The sequence below is a fragment of the Microtus oregoni genome, unplaced genomic scaffold (genome assembly GCF_018167655.1).
Source record: "Microtus oregoni isolate MIOR12 unplaced genomic scaffold, Mior012 000000F_ref0000247, whole genome shotgun sequence".
NCBI lineage: Eukaryota > Metazoa > Chordata > Mammalia > Rodentia > Cricetidae > Microtus > Microtus oregoni.
Genome location: NW_024543059.1, coordinates 95,495,091 through 95,513,008, shown reverse-complemented (window position 1 = coordinate 95,513,008; position 17,918 = coordinate 95,495,091).

Genomic DNA, 17,918 nt, shown 5'->3' with positions numbered 1-17,918 from the left:
ATTGGATGTAAAGGATGAGGGAGAAGCAGAAATTGGGAGTGACTCCACTATGACAAATGGTCCTTCCCTTGGAGTCATGCGTCTTCTCAATTTGCTGCAGACCTCAACCATTCTGTCTTCTATTGCTAAACTGTGAAGGCTTTCATTTTTCCTTCTGTGGCCTCACTTAGACACCATATTTAGTATCGTCAGTAATTCAGTAATGTACAATCTGTATGGCTCATATCTTGATCTTCACAGCTCATCGAGCCTCCTTAAATGGTCTGCCATGCACATGAATTAAACATGGTGGGCAGAGTGCAAGAGAGCCTAAGTGGCAGATATCCGGGCTCTCTTAGCCAAATGTTCTAACTAGACAGCAGATGCAGCTTGTGACTACATAATACTGATAATGCAGGAGCCACTAGCTCTGCAGGTGTTTGCAGAAGAGGTGAGGAAAGTAAAATGCCTTAGGGATAGAAGAATCTGGGGAGGTAAAAGGAGAGATAAAATCAGAAACACTGGGGACAGTTTGACCAAGCATCTTGACCACCTTCAGATCCTGTGCCGGTGTTTCACTGAACAAAACCATATGTGTGTGGTGATATGGATGCAAAGAAAGAGAAAGTTAGAGGAAGCTGATTGGAGAGATGTGAGACTGCTGATGGAATAATATGACTGCGTTTATTGGGAAAACGCTGGGGGTGGGAGTTGAAACAGAGTCTCACTATCTAGCCGGGGCTAGATAGTGGGGGAACTTGCTTTGTAGAGCAGGCTGACCTTGAATTTGTGGAGATTCTCTGATCCTACTGTTGGGATTACAGGCATCATGGCCCACAAAGGGCATCACTGAATTCTGACTGTCATGCGCTAAGCTAAGACGTGCAGAAAACAGGTAATGTTGACTCAATTTCCCGCAACACCCCATAAAGGTGATCTCATCAAATGGAAAGAAAATGGCTTTCCATGGTTCAATGAGGTTCAAATGACTTGTTTACAAATAGTAATTGGTACGACCCAGATTAGCGTGAGGGCAAAACCTGCATACTGACTTTACTACACTGTCTTTTTAAAGCTGGGAGGGCCTTGAGGGAGGGCAGAGAAGGTGGTGCAAAGAACTAGGGGGTGTTGAAGAGAACAAGTGTACTTGATGCTGGGGGGAAGCTGCTCGACTAAGATGAAGGGAATCTAACCTGAAGGGAAAAGGCATATTAGTATATGACGTGAGCATGAAGGAGGTGTTAGGAAATGTCTAGAGATGAACATAGAGTGTCAGCAGCCTCCCACTCTATTTCCTGTTGGCTGGAGACTCATACCGTGTGTCTTTATTGCTGTTTTGGCTCCCAGTCAAGAAAGTCTTTAACTTGAGATGAGCCAACACCTTTTCTCTGACTCGGACGAACGCCCACCTGGGGACTGGAGGGAAGTGAGTAGTGCAGTCTCGATTCCCAAGTAAATAAGTTCAGGACGGATGCAAGAACCCAGGAGAACAGCACAGTGTAACAACGTGCTGAGATTATAACTCGCCACAAATGCTGCTCATGTTGGAGATTGTTTCCCCATTCTCACTCCAGTTGTTCAAAGAAATTCCTCTTGTCTCCTCTCTGCATCCCAGGGAATATTCCAGGGAGAGACCACTGTATGATTCCAAGGGAGAAGAAGGCTAGAGTGAGCATAGGGTCTGTTAATGGAAGCTTATTGGTCGTACTGCCTGGATTGAAGTAGATGGACAAAGTGACCTCACTGAGCACTTCCTGATTGTCTAGCCTCTGCATCCTAAGTCTCCTTTATCCAGAGTTGTGTTGCGAATCTAGATTAGGGCCAGCGAACTGTGGCGCTTGGGCTGATCTAGCTACCATATCTGTGTGTATGTGTATACTGCCTGTGTGTCCGTTTACATCCTTTTGTGTGCATGTGAAGGCCAGAGCAAGACATTGAGGACTTTCCTCTAACATCCTCCATCTTACTCACATGAGACATGAGCATGGTCTCTCCCTGACAAACAGAAGCTAACAGTTTTGGGTTGGGTGGCTAGCCACTAAGCTATCAGGATCCACAGGTCTCTCTCCCCCAGTGTTGGGGTTGTAGCACATGCAACCACACCTGTTTTTTTGCTGCGGGTTTGTAAAGATTTGAACCCAGGTGTCTCATGCCCTGCAGGGCAAGCACTCTTACCCACTGAGCCTTCCCACACAGACACAGACACACACACACGCATACATACACATAAACACACACACACTTGCTTTCACACAACACTGCAGGGGCAAATGATTGTGACAGAGACTGTATGGCTCGCAAAGAGGAAAATATTTCCTATTTTTGCTTTTTACAGAAAAACTCCATTGGCCCTTTCCTTGCTGTCAAACCTTGTGTGTCGACGCAGGATTTCACAGTAAGGTGGCAGCTGGAGACAGGTGAATAGAAATGGAAAAGAAACAACGCCCACATTGGACACCACCGGATACAGTGATTAAGCACCTAAGAGTGGAATCAAATAGACCTGGGTTCAAATCTCAGCTCTGTTGCTCAATCACGGTAGGCTTGGGGTCAGCCACATTTCTTCTCTCTTAGTTTCCACATCTGCCTGTGGCCCTGGCAATTGTGTTTACCCCACAGGGTGGTCATGAGGATTAGTCTGATTAACATAAGCGTTGGCTAATGCATGCTAAGTGCTCAGGAGAGGGAATCTGCCGATTTTATGACTAATGCTGTGTATCATGAGCAGGCTAAGCACTCCATGTGTGTTTTATCTCAGTTAATCCTTACAGGGCTCCAGTGAGGCAGATGCTGTGTTATTACCTCCGCATCACAGGGAGGGGGGCCTCTAGCACTGGTCCTCACTCTGGGGCGTCCTGGGTGGCCTGGAGCAGAGGGAACCCTTAGAAAGAGGAAAGAGAAACACACACTCTAGCCTGGGGAAGAACTGGGTCACTGGGTGACTTCTTTGTGGAAAATGGGGCAGCAGAGGTGAGAGCCTCAGATCCCCTGAGGGCACTGATAAGGTCTGTTTCAGACTGTGGGATAGAACGGCATGGCTCCCTCCGGTGCCTGTCACTTTTTATCACTTCCTCAGATCTCAGACGTGACTGAGTAGTGTCAGGTGGGAAGGGAGGGTAGAGCTGAGTGAGGTGGGTGGGGCGGGGAGGTGATGGTGAAGTGGCAGCAAGGGAGGGAGGGTGGAGTGAAGCTGCCAGGTGGTGTCCTGAGACTGCATCATACATATTTTAAGGCAAACTCCAGAAGCTTCATTCAGTTACCCGGGTCTATTGATGTCACTTGGACTGGATCAATATATCTTCCTGGAGAATTCAAAGGAAAGAAATCTATGTGGGGCCCGCTCGGCAGGGAGAGCACGTTGGTGCCGGAGTGACAGGTCCGTGAGGAGAGTGTTAAGCACTCACCGACTGCTGCCCTTGTTTGTCTCTTTGCTTTTGCAACGGAGCAATGATGGTGGATGACGGTGGGAGGAGAGCGAACACGTGTGATGCTGTCATATATTCCTACACCCAGGAGCCCAGCATCTACTGAGCTCTTCTGGTGTACCAGGATGTATGCTGGACCATTGAATGGGATAGCATGGCAGTTGGTAGGACAATCTCTGGGTTTGCTCTGGAGTAGGCTTTAGGGAGCTGCAGACGTCAGGAGCAGGGCAGGGCAGGGCAGGGCAGGGCAGGGCAGGCAGTTTAGTTACTTTTCTTATAGCTCTGATCAGATACCCTACAAGAGGTGACTTAAGGGGAAAAAAGGCTTTAGTTTTTGTCTCTGTTTATGAAGGAGCACAGCGCACAATGAAGGCGAAGGTACAGCGGCAGGAGTATGAGGCTGGCCACTCTGCCATTAGGGAAGACAGGGACTAGCGTCATGTCGTAAAACCTCAAGACCAGCTTCTAGGGATTTCCTTCCTCCAGCGAGTGTCTACCTAATGTTCTTCTGCCTTCGAAAACAATGCCACTAGCTGAGACCAAGTGTTCAAACTCATGGACCTTTGGGAGATTTCACTTTCAAACCACAGTAGCAAGGCTGTGGTCCCGCCTCCTTCTGCAGTTGCCCGTGATGCTGTGTAGATTGGGAGCAGGGGAGAAATAGGACAGTTCTTCAAACTTGCTTTGCCCTTTCCCAAGGTATAATTCAGCTCCCTTGTCATCAGGGTTCTTTAGTCTTACGTTATTATTTTTCCCATCTCTTTATCTATCATCTCTTGGGTTTTGTGGATTTGTTTTTTCACCCATAGGGGAGATGGCTTCATTAAGCTAATTAAAAGGTCACTAGGGAAAAGTGTGGCAAAAAGGAAAGTCAATTGATCTTTTCTGAGTGGCTTGGGCTCTGGCACTTTGTTCTTCCTGTCTTCTGAGCTGCCCCTGGTCCATGCCTGTGGAGCAGTGGATTCAGGATGGAGAAGCAGCAACTAGATGCTGGTGCAAAGAAGCACAAATCTTCCTCCAGGGGCTGAGCCCAAGCTCAGAAAGCAAATCCCTAAGGCATCCTGCATATCCATCTTCCTTGAACTCCCAGCCCCATCCTCTGATATGTTGCAAGGATTACCATCCAAAGACTGTTGGTAGGTCTCAAAATGAACATGTTCTTGGCAATCTGCTGCTTGAGGACCTTGAGGACCAAGGTGCCACAGATTCCTTAGAAGGTATCAGAACAGATCTCGCTTATGCCTAGCTCACATTCTTCTGTTACTGTTCACATATCTCTTGGTAGGGAAGATTGGGGCAGGTATTTGAGAACATGGAAAGTACTCTGGCTTCATAACAACTCAAGAGAGACTCTCCAACATAAGACCTTGCTTGTTGGATTCTTGACATGATGCTGAGCTAGTTCCAGCTGATTGTGAGTTGCATCATAGCATTTGAGAGGTTCTCAACTTAGAGCAGTTTGTAGTGTGACCTTATGCAAATAGACTCCTTTCCTGGATCTGCACAGAGGAAGGAGGTACAGTCTTTGCTGGAACGGAGGAGGAAGTGCAGTCTTTGCCCTGAGATAGCCAGAGGTATGTAGGGTAGGCAGAGGTTGCCCTGTGGTAGCATGAATGTTTTTCTTTCTTGCCTTGCTGAGGCTCCTCCTGGGAGCCAATGCCTACTCTTAGTCTTCCAATTTTTCTCAATTCCCTGTCCTTGGAGTACCAACTATCCAGCTTCTGAGGAGGGCGTTGTTGGAGTGCTTTTCCATGGGACAGACCAAGCCTGCCCTTTGTCTTTGCCAGGCTGCTGAAACAGCACTCCTCCCAGTTCTTTCTTTCTCTCTCTCTCTCTCTCTCTCTCTCTCTCTCTCTCTCTCTCCTCTTGTTTTTTTTTCTTTCTTCAAGATAGGGTTTCTCTGTGTAACAGCTCTGGCTCTCCTGGAACTAACTCTTTAGACCAAGCTGTGCCAAACAAGATCCGCCTGCCTCTGCTTTCTGTGCCACCACCGCCTGACATTAATTTCTTAGAAGGTGAAATTCTAGGTCCTTGGCCTCACTTGGTAGTGTCTTTTTGAATTAGGAAGAATGGGAAAGGAGAGGGAAAGAGGCAAAGAGGAAAGGAGGGAGGAAGGAGAGAGTGAAGGGAAACAGGGAGAGGAAAAGACTTGAGTTGTAACTGTAAATTTCTGTGAGCCTTTAAAACAAGGATCCTAGACACTGGGCAGTACACTAGAATTGCTTTATTTTGGAGATTTAAGAGTCTCTTATTATGGATATTTAAAATTATACATAGAAGTTGAAAATCATTGCAATCAGCACCTCTATACTCACTAACCAGGTTCTGCCATAATCATGCTAGGGCCTCTTCAACTGTCTGATCACACACCAAATCGACTTGGCCCTCACCCCAGACCACAGACCACAGACCTGATAAATGGAAACTCTGGAGGCATACCCAAATCAACATTTTAACATACCCGCCAGCTGATTTCATTCCCCATTCAAATGCAAGTCACTCGAATGTTTTGGTGTGTTTCATGATAAGCTGGAGAAACTGGTATATTTCCATCTAAATACATCATTCAATAAATATTTATTGGCCACTTACCAGGTCTTGTATTTGTCAACAGGAATGAAGGCCAGAGGGAGGATGGAAGGTGAAAGAGGAGTGTTCCTGAGTTATTGTTCATGCACATGGTTAGAAGGGAACAAATGACACAGTGAAATTTTGACTATTATCAAGAGATTTCACACGTTTAGTCTAGTAGATTCATGAATGTGACAATTCAGAGACTGCTGGGTCTCTCATTCTTCCTGCTTTTCACTGAGAAGTAGCTTCATTGTTCTATCAAGGCAGGACTAGCACCGCAGAGTGATGTCCATGGTGCTGAATCCAGTGCCCGGTCAAATCCCTGCAATGGACACCCCAGCACAATATGATCCTAATTATTGGGTACACATTTGGGGTATCCAGGTAAGTTTTTATAAATAACCTTGTAATTTAAAAGTACACTTCTCTCAAGAGTCTATCTATCAACACAGATGGGGAGAGAGAGAGAGAGAGAGGGAGAGAGAGAGAGAGAGACTGCATTACCATCACCATGAGTCTGTTTATAAATTCAAATTTTTATCTCCTACCTCAGACCAACTGAATCAAAACCTCTGAAGCCTCAGCAGATGCCCTGGGTGATCTGGGTACTCAGTGTGGGAAACTGCATTGAGAGCCGTGGCTCTCTGTGATGCCTACACCCCTGAGTTACCTGGAGCCTTTGAAAATATTGAAACTTGGTCCCACCCAAGTCCTATATTTGAGGGAGAAGCTGTGGGAATGATAACAAGGCTTTGAGATGTTTCAAATATTTCAGAAATGATTCTAATGTCCAATACAATGCATAGGACCATGCCTGGGCACTGAAGCCTCTTAGAGATTCTACAGAAACTGATTGTGGGGGTGATCACCACACCCCCACAAGGATATTGCAAGGATGTGAAGTGTGAGTATTTGTGCAGTGACATAAACCAGTGGGGTGTTGTCATGATGAATTGCGTCTAATTAGATTAGTATCATCATATTACAACTCCCCGAGGAGGTCACAACATTTTTGGTTATCTTTATTTTTCCTCAATATATTCCTTTATTATGGAAGGGAAAATGCAGCTATGTGGAGCACAGGTTGGTTTGAATATGAACAGTGTGGGAGCTTCTCTAAGACATCTTGTAGAGGGATGGTGGAAAGCTGGTAACGTGCATCACCCCTGATCTCTGTGATTTAGAACATGTACAATCAGGGAGCTGGGGAGATGGCTCAGTCGGTAAAAATCCTGCTGTGCAAGCATAAGCATCTGAGTTCAGATCCCTAGCACCCATGTAGGAAAGCTGGGTCTGGTGGTGTGTTCCTATAACTCTAGTGCAAGGAAGCAGAGACAGGAGGATCCCTGGAGCTTGCTGACCAGCCAGTCTAGCTGAGTGGGAAAGAAACCAAGTTCACTGAGAGACAATGGACACATGCTGGAGGAAGATACCCAGCCCTGGCTTCTGGCTTCCACACATGGACGGTTACACATGTGTGTGGATGTGTGGAATGCCCCTCTTCTAGTTCACATTCCTTACTGTGTAAAATTAGATCTTCAGTGGGTCAAGCTAAAAGACATACAGATAACAAACATAAAATTACTGAACCCAAGGGTAGCTTTTCCTCTATGTATTAGTGATGCAGGTCGGCACACTGTAGCAGGCTGGTTTGGTTCTAGACAAACCCAAATGCCATGTGTCAACTAAGCATCCTAGTAGTGCTTCCAATAAACAAGTGTTCCTGGGAGCTGTAAATTCATTCGAGATTGTAGCATCTAAGGCCAGCCAGTGCATCATTTCCTAGTCTCTTCTCTGGGCTTTAAAAATGACCTAGATCAGAGGTCCTTTAGGTCATTTCAGATTATGTCTATTTTAAATGACATTTTAGAAAGAGCTTGGATGGGAGGGGCCTATTGCTGGGAAGGCACAGGGGTGAAATGCTGTCCATTCATCTCATCTCTTTTCTCCTTCCATCCCAGAGATGCTTTAGAAAGTGGATGTCATTTAAAGAAGCTGAGACTTCAATCATAGCAGGGAGAGTGTTGGAAATTTTTTAAATAAACTCTTCTCATTTCTCTTTGAATAGATGCCAAAATATGACTCTTCATCCCAGTACAAAACTATCCTAGAGACATTTAGAACTCTTCCCTTCTGACATCTCTTCTAGAACCTGCACAAATAATGCTTCCTGCGTTATTTACCACATTGAGTACCTAGAATAGCATCAGCTTGACAAATACAGGGTGCAGGGTGGGAGCCAGGGTGGAGGGATGATTATTGACCACCATGGAATGGAAGCTCTTTCTTGAGGTGCTGTTCAAATGGGAAGGGATTTCACACCATTTCATGTTGGAGACTCTGGGTCAAGAGAGAAGAAGTTAGAGCCCCACCTTTGGTAAATGAAATATAATGGGGAGGAAAGAGGCAGAGGTAGCATAGTTAATGCACAAGGCTGGCTCCAAGCATCACTGTGAAAAAGAGAAAAAAATTCCAATTATCTTTCTCTCCATCTTTTGCTTTTATGACTCCTCACCTCCAGGGTCAACACTGGGCTCTAGGTTTAAAAGAAAATTCAGGTGGCAGGACTCTTAGGTTTGTGTAATTTGTGTAAGTGGTGATTCTATATTTGCATGAACCCGAGAGTCAGTGCTTTCTTAAAATTTAAACTCTAAGTACCTTGCTCCTTATCTTACTCTAGTCCTGGCCCTGTTCCATCCATTCTAAATAGCTAATGTTTATACACTAGTGTCCAGCTAATGCCCTTTTGTTTCTTCCCTACCTTGTTACCAGGGAAACCATCTGATACATCAATCCATGCCAGTATTTGAGAGCATACTGTTCACTCTCAGGAATACCTGTGTGTTCAAACAGAATCTCTGGAAAGGCAGTACCTGCCTCAAAACCAGCCCATTTTACCCTTGGTGATCTCTCCTTGCTCTACTAAACAGATGTGCTGCGTATGAAGAATTAACTAGGATGTCCTCAGGGAAGCCACAGGCTCCATCGGGTATACATCTGGATACCCCATAGTTTCTGCTTGGTTTATGCTCACTAAGAATTATTATGCTGAGAAGCCAAGTGGTGAAATTCAGGTGTGAATAATGCTGTACTGGGGGAACTGGTCTTTCTTGAGTTAGGGTGTGTGTAGGTATAAGCACAGCTCAAGACAGGAAAAGGGACTGTCAGAGATGCACCGTGGACAAGAGTAGAACATCCTTGTGAAAGATCACAGAACTTCCGCTGCAGATCGTGGGCTGCAGAGATGAGGGTATATGCATTCCAGCTAGATGGAAGAAAGTACATAGAGATGTGGACTAATAAGAGGTCGTAATTCACTAACAGAAAACTGAGTGGAATTAGTGAAAAGCAACACCAGAGAGAAATGCTAGATCAAATCACAAATGGTTCTGTGCCAGGCTCTGAATAACACTTAAGGACTTTTGCTATCTATGTGAGGCATGTTAGCATGCCTTAGCCCCAGCACTCAGGAGTCAGAAGCAGGTGGATATCTGTGAGTCTGAGACAAACCTGGTTTACACAATGAGTTCCAAGCCAGACAGATTTATATAGTGAGACCTTGTTTCAAAAAACAAAGAACACACAGATTTCATGAAGCAGAGGCTGATATGACTGGGCGGAGAATGTTTGAGGACACTGGAAAATGTTTACTTTACTATGTTTCTTTGAGTCCATTAGAGATCATTTTGCATTTCTGGGAGGAATGAATGCATCTTGAGTATCAGGCTTGAGAGAGCACAGCTCCTAAACAAAAGTATTGACTCACACTTTAGGATAAAATGGTAAAATGCTTAATTTCCTTCTAATAGCATAAAAATTAGGCTTTTGGGCTGTATTTATAAAAGGAGGTGCTGTTCACAGAATGAAGGCTTTTAAAGTTTTTCTTTTGAGACTTTATTTTTACATGTATTTCTGATTTGCCCACATGTATGTCTGCATTGCATGTATGCAGAGCCCTCTGAAACCCAAAGATGGCGTCAGATTCCTCTGGGATTGGATCTACAGGTGGTAGTGAGCCACCATGTGGGTGCTGGGAATTGAACCTGAGTTCTCTAGAAGAGCAGTGTTCTTAACCTCTGAGCATCGCTCCAACCCTGAAGGAAGGCCTTGATATTGTTGTCTAGTGTGGTACTTGGAACAATAGACTAGGACCCAGAAGAAGACCATAGGACAGGGGAAGCTGTGGATAATATCTATTATTAATGTTTGCTAATAAAGAATCTAAGAAGCCAGTTGACATTTTATCTTCATTCACAACAGCTCTCAGGGCAGTGGTTCTCAACCTTTCTAATGCTGTGACCCTTTAATACAGTTCCTCATCTTGTCATGATCATAGCTACTTTTCATTGCTACTTGATAACTGTAATTTTGTTACTATTATGAATCATAATCTAAATATCTGTGTTTTCCAGTGGTCTTAGGCAATCCTTGTAAAAGGGTCAAGGGTCACAACCCATGAGTTGAGAACCAATGTCTTAGGAGAAAATGAGGCTAAGAACTTCCTCACCAAAGGTCAGCGAGCAGACTTCAGATTTAAGCTCAGTCTTTGAGGTCCTAAATAGCTATTTTCACAATTCTGAAAAATTCATGCATTTCCACTTCCTCCACCAAAGGTCAGCTCCTCTAGGATTTAAGCCTTGAGTTATTTCATGATGCTCTCATCTATCTGAGGCTGTAACTCCCAAAACCATCCAATTCACAATTCTCTGCCAAAATCAAGAGACCTACTTACCCACTCTTAATTCTGGGTCTCCCGTCTTTGAGCATCTGTTTATTTCCTGCTTGTCCCTCATTTTCATAATAAATGGGACAGAAGGAAGGGGCCCAGGTGTGTACAGAGAATGACCAGGAGTTGTTATATTTGGTGTTACAAATACTGCCTAGACATGCCGTGAGTAACAGCAAGGCAAGGAGTCCGAGCCCCACCATTGTGGTTATTAATACTGCATGACTGGTACACTCATTACCTCAAAGTCTGAAGGATCTTGTTTCCAGGCAAGCCTCTGCTTTGCTCTTCTCCCCACGGAGACTTTTGCTTCCTGTGTCTGGAGGCTGCAGCTGGGAACGGAGGCTTGAGGCTTCATGGCAGCCCCATGGGATGTGTCTGGAAGCTTGCAGTTGGTGTGTCAGGGAAGAAAAGTCCTTTGTTAAGCTCATCCTGGCACTCGAGAGGCAGAGAGGAAGGCATCTGCCAAAACAGAGAATAACAATGACTCATTTCTGCAGTGACATGGCTGTCAAGAGTGTGTGCACCGAGCTCATTTCCTCAAGTCTTCATGGCACCCTGAGGATCGGGCAGAGCAGAGGGCACCTTGAGGAAACTGAGGCTGACCTCAGCAAAATGCCCTTCCAAGGCTGTATGAAAGATGTTGAGCCTGGGATAAAAACTCAGAGTCCTTACCACACAATCTGTGCATTTCTTGCCACATTGTCTCTAGAGAAGTCGCTACTGCCCTGTGTCTCTTAGAGAAGTCATAAGCGCCAACAGTTCTCACTCAACAGCAGAAGTCTTTTGGACTTGAAGAATATTCTTGTAGAGTCTCAACTATAAATGGCCATTTCTTTTCAAACATGGACCAGGTATACCTTGGTGCTAAGCTTTGCGATCTGGCTCTTGTGTCACTTCCTTCATGACACATTCTTTCTTGACCTTTATCTCCTCACTGTATTTGGTGGCTCCTTCACCCTTTGGTTCCCACAACATTCTCCCCATTGTACCACTTCCAACTTGTTTGTGTACTTGGTGCTTGTTTCTGGGATACAACCACTAAACCACCAGCTCCTCTAGGTAGAGTCACAGTTGGTGTTTCTCCTCAGTGTCCCAAACAGTGCTGCGAACATGGTTGGTGGACAGTGCCATTGGGACAGAATGAAATTTAGCTGAATAGTAAAAATGACCCTACTCCTCAGGAGTCCTTGTCTCTGCTTGGAGTCAGTTCCGCTCACTCCTGCGAGACACTTTTGTGCCACCCACTCTCCACTCAAAAGGTTGGCTGCTTTTCAAGATCCTTCCCTGGTTCATTTGCATGTCAATCAGTGGGCACTGCCAATGTAGAATTCCCAACATGGAGAACCCTGTTGATATGGTGGTGAGGTGTGTTAATGAAGGAAGATGGGCAGTCCCACAGTTCATCCATTGCAATGCCGTGCAGGCAGCCGAAAGGTGGGTGGTGCCCTTGAGGTTAATCTCTCACCAGCAGGCACACGCATGGTGCTTCTATCAGAACAGGGTGTGTGTGTGTGTGTGTGTGTGTGTGTGTGTGTGTGTGTGTTTGTGTGCTTACACGTCTATGTCCTGAAATCCTGGAGCTTCTAGAATGAGAAGAAAACAGAGAAAGTAGGCTGAACCACACACGCTCTATTTACCCCCAGGGCCAGGGCATGAGAGGAAAGGTTGGAGAGGGGAAAAATCTAATATGCTGAAGTTGAAGCAAGTCTCCCTGGGCACCCACTCCTCTCCCTTCTTCAAGCCACAGCTGTGAAGACACTAGCGCTTTGGCCTGTTTGGAATTGAGTAAATGACCAGGTCAAATCACCATCAGGCTCCTGATTGAGACCAGTAGACATCTCCAGTGCACCCAAAATCACTGCCAAAGAGCAAGCTGGAGTGAATAGATTGAACAGACAAGCAAGGGCCGAAAAGAAACCCAGCCTTCCATTCAGCCCATGTATGTAGCATTCCAGACAGCTCTGAATTTCATCTCATCCTTTCTTACTCAGAGAGCAATGCAGATTAATGATAGTAGTAGGTTCTGCTCATTGACCACTCACTCTGTGATAGACAAAACACCTTTGCCTGTTCTTTAAAACCCAATGCTCACTGCAAGTCACTGGTTATGGCGTTATTTTCCTATGTTAGAAATGAGGAACCAGTCTAAGAGAGATGAGGTCAGTGGCTGACATGTTGGGGTTTGAGTACCATCTGTTTAGCAACAGAAGATGGGCTTTGAATCTTTGCCTGAGACGTGAATGGTCTCTGGGGACGTCCCACCTCGGATTCCTGTCTCAGTACTTGCTAGCCGTGCAATTTGAAATCCCTTCTCCCTACCCTACACCACTCCACCCCCAAGTTCCATCTTCCTGATTTACAGAGCAGAAATTATAACCACTATTTTGAAAGATTGTTGGGAGTTGTGGTGGCTCGTTTTAACTGTCATCTTGATGTAATCTAGAGTCACCTGGAAGGAGTCTCAGTGAAGGGTTGTCTTGGTCAGGTTGGCCAGAGGGCGTGTCTGTGAGGATTGTCTTGGTTGTATTAACTGAGGTGGCAAGAACTGCTTACTCACCGTGGAGAGCACAGTTCCCTAGGCAGGAGGATCCTGAACTGTAGAGTGGAGGAAGTGACCTGATTACAAACGTGTGTGCAGCCCTTGCTCTCCGCTTCCCCAATACAGGTGTAATGTAGCAGCTGTCATGGGCTCCAATGCCATGACTCCCCACAATACTGGACTGGAACCGAAGGCTGTGGGTTAAAAAAAAAAAATCCTTTCTTAAGTTGCTTTTTTTCCCCAGGGTATTTTATCACAGTAACCGGAACAAAAAGGGAGACAGAGATATTAAATGAGATACCTATGTATGCATGTATATGACAACTATATAGTAGATCTCAATGTGTGCTAAGAAAAACCAGGTGGCCTAAGGAGCTGATGGCTCAGTGAGTAAAGGGGGCTTATTGTATAAGTTTGAGACCTGAGATCCAATGTCCAGAACTTAGGTAAAGCTGGTGGGGTAGCATTCGTCTATAACCCCAATGTTCCCATGGGGATGACCCTGAAGTTCATAGGTCAGCTAGTCTGACATATGCCGAGGTGACCAACAACAAAAAGAAAGGCCCTGTCTCAGATTGGGTAAAAGGTAGAGACCAATACCTGAGGTTATCCTTGGACTGTGCCATGGTGCGCGCGCGCACGCACGCACACACACACACACACACACAAATGTGTGCATTGACATACATGGATACACACACACACACACACACACACAGACAGAGACATAGAGAGAAACTACTCACAATTAAAATCCGGCAACTTTTAAAAAGTGGGCCAGCGAATAACCCACTTGCTTTCCTAAGCTGCTCTTGGGTCACCATTCTCTGCATTCTCTGCCCCTGGCCAGGTTCTGTAGCTTTTCCAGTCACTCTCAGATATTAGAAGTTTTACTTACAGGTATTAAAAAGGCCAGATGGATCTAAATCAATACTTTCATTTCACATCCAATTTAAGCTTTTCTCTTTCTTCCCAACTCAGACCCTACTGGTGCTCAGTTGCTGCTGTGGGGTGAACATGGTTGTTAATTTCTTTAAGCTCCCTTTCCATCCCATCTTGGCTACTGGCAAGTGCCCAGAGCTCCTGCAGGGCTGAGGTGGGAAAGAAACAAGTTCTCACCAGATGCCGAATTGCTGCCTTTTCTTCATGAACTGCTTTTGTGGGCTTTTAAAAGTTCTTCCTCATGTATTTCCAACACTGGGTCTCCGTATGACTTCTGATAATGGTCCCTGACTTTCCTCTTCAAGACTTCATCCCCAGCTTCTTTGATGATGTCACCTCACTCTCTTGGGCAGTCCTCAAGATAACATCCATGCAGCTCCCCCTCTGAAACCTGTTTATCCCAGGGAAAGAGATGGAGACACTTGGGGGCTGTGATCAGCCACAGCCTTCTGTTCTTCTGGTCCCGTGACCTCTCACTCCCTAGGCATGGCACACCTCCCGTGACTGTCTCTGCTTTGCTCCAATGCTGTAGAAAATGTCCTGCCTTCTTTACATCAATATGCACTTTCTCTAAGACCAAAATAAGGACAGTGACCAGGACTTCTTAATGAGTGAACAAGCCCCAGTGCTTCCCACTATGGAGCACAGGTTTGGTTAATCTCTGGCCCTTCTTTACAAGTGGGATCAAGGTGGCTACCAAGGTTAGGGTTGTGCATTGAATTTCCTTGTTTTCTACTATACCCTTCATATGGTGTACTTCTAAGCATACTTCTAAGCACCCTCTCTTTAAGTGTGGGTGCTTAGTCATTATTTTTCTCAGCTCAAATTGTGAAACAATAAAGATGTTCTGGTTTGGAGACATTACAGTAAGTACCCCTACCCCTCTGACCACAGTGACAGTGCACACAGTTTTAAAATCAAATCCTTGAGGGGCTGTAGAGATGGTTCAGTGGTTAAGAGTAGGTACTGCTTTTGCAGAGGACTGGAGTTCAGTTCCCAGGACCCACATCTGTGGCTCACAACCCCTGAAACTCCAGCTCCAGGGGATCCAGCACCTTCTGGGCTCTGTGGGAAACGGCATGTATGTGCACATACATACACACAGGCACACAGGAACATTTTTTTAATCTTTAAGAAAATAAAATGGACAAAATAGCATAATAGAAAGTAGGATTTATAATAAATAAACAAATATAGAGAGAGCAGCAAAGGCGACCTCAACTCACGTTGGATCTATGCATGATTTTCCATAAGCCACCATTTTCTAACCCTTTCCACGGTTTATCTGACCATTCCTTCCTACTTTCTAAATAGTTTACATGCATGATATTAAATTCTAAAATGTTGGCTCTTGGCTGTTTGTCTTCCTAATGGAGAAGAGGAATACTTAGATCCTTTGATGTCTTCTCTCCATTTTCCCCACCAGAAATATTACCTTTTTTCCTAGTCTATCTATTATTGTTACTATGTGAATGTTAACAGTCCAGCTACATTCCTCAAGGATTATTTTTTTTCTTAAATGTCTTTTCTTTTCCTTTGGATCTATCTTTTCTGGTTTTGATTGTTTGTTTAGTGTGTAACATACAAACAGTTCATCTTCAGACTCCTCAACCAAACTATACAACTGTTCTCAGGAAAGATGCACACCTAGGACAGTGTCTGTCTTAGTAAACTATTTCTAGGACAGGTTTTTACAAGATCCCTTATTCACTTTGTGTTCCTTGAACTCTTCTCTCTTGAGCCCAATACATGGACTTGACCTGTCTTCCCCTTATTATCACCCCAAGAAATCATATCTTCCAGCTATGTTAAATTTTTGTTTCTTAGATTGGCAACTTTTCCTTTTTAGATTTATATTTTTATTATGCATTAATATTTTTTTTTACTTTGGTGGAACTTCTTATGAGGAGTTGGTGGTTGATGGATATTTAGATCTCACTGAAAATGTCAGAGTGTGAGAAAGTTTGGTTGTGTATTGAATTCTAAGTTCAGAGTAAATTCGTCCTCTCAGAGATTTAGTGGCATTGGTCTATTGTCTTTTAGCTCTGATAGTTCTGATCCAAATGTAATGTCATTTTGATATCTGATATTTAATGTATTTTCTCTTCTTTATTCATGTTCAAAACTTTACAATCATATCTTGATATGGGTTTTTATAAATAATTCAAACCAGAAAGATAACTCCACAGATAAAGGTATATACTATCCAACATGACAACCCAACTTTGACCCCTGAGACCTACAAGTTATCCTCTGATTTGAACACACATACTCTGGTTTGTGTATGTTTACCCACCCCCTGCAAAAGTAAATAAATAAATGTAAAACCATCACAGTGGACATACTTTGTGTTCCCTCATTTTTCCTTTGGAAATTTCCTTAGCTGGATACAGGACCCATAAATAACTTCTTTGATCAAAAAAAAAAAAAGATCTCATTACATTGTCTTCTTGTTACTATGTGATTTATTTCTCTTTTCCCTTCAATATTTTAAAATTTGTGCTTCTGTCATATTTCAACTTATATAAACATTCTTCTGTGCTACTTAACATTTTCATACTAGCCTTCTGTTTTGGAAAATTTTAGGTGTTTTTTTTTTCTGTTTTCTGCACTGTCCGTGTTTCCTTTAAGCTAATTGTCGGTGCTTATTTGACTCTATTTCCCATTGTCTAAAATCCTAGCTAACCTCAGTGTTTTAGTGAGGTGACTGAGTCCTACTCTCAATTATGCCTAATGTTCCTAGATTCAAAAATCTTAAAGTTGTACTGAGAATGAACTTTACTCAAGACATGGGCAGAGTAGTGGAGGTAAAATTTCATGGTGTCAGAGACTGGACGTGGAGATGGGCTGTTGGGTTTCTTAGTCAGATTTTAAACTATCCCTCGGAAGCCTCTGGGAACCATCTTTTCTTTATTCTTTCTGTGAGTATGTGATGATGTCTTCAGAAAATACTGCCCTTTTGAACGGATCTAAATAACGTCAGGAAGCAGGAGTAAGGAAAATCCTATGCTCTGGGGGTAAGCCAGGGCTGGAGTGAGCCAGCAGCTTCTGAACCTCTGATCCTGAGTCTTGTCCGACTGATTTTCAGATACAAATATCTGTACTTGGGTATGTTTGACATGAGCACAAAAAACAGGAAGAAGTTAACGTCTACCTGCTCCCACTGATCACAGTTTTGCCCTGGAGAGAGCTGACTTGAATTGCTCAGGGACTGATGGGCACCGAGCAAGTCCCATAGTGTTGCTTCCCACGCCCGCCCCAGGGAAGCTATCGGGCAGTGATACAGACCCGAGGGGAGGTGCTGTGGTCTCGTGACTGCACAGACTTGTTTGGATATCAGACCCAGTAAGCCAGGGCATTATGGGTGGTGATGAAGTGGTAAAAGGCCACTAAGTGGATCTGAAGTGATGCAGGGATAGGCCCTTAATGTAGGTGGAATCAGCTTGCCCCTCATTCGCTTCCTTACCAAGCTAAGACTGAGATATGCCGTCTACATTCCAGGTTCTAAAATTTTGTGAATTTTTAGTTTGTTATGATCTTTGCTTTCGTGTTTGATTTCTTTTCTTTGTATGGGTGAATAAACGTGTGTGTGTGTGTGTGTGTGTGCGCGCGCACACGCGTGTGCATGTATGCGTGTGTGTATATATTTGAATGCATGAGTGTCGGCACATGCTTGCTACAGTGTGTATGTGGAAATCCGATGATACCCTTAAGTGTGTGCCTTGCCTCC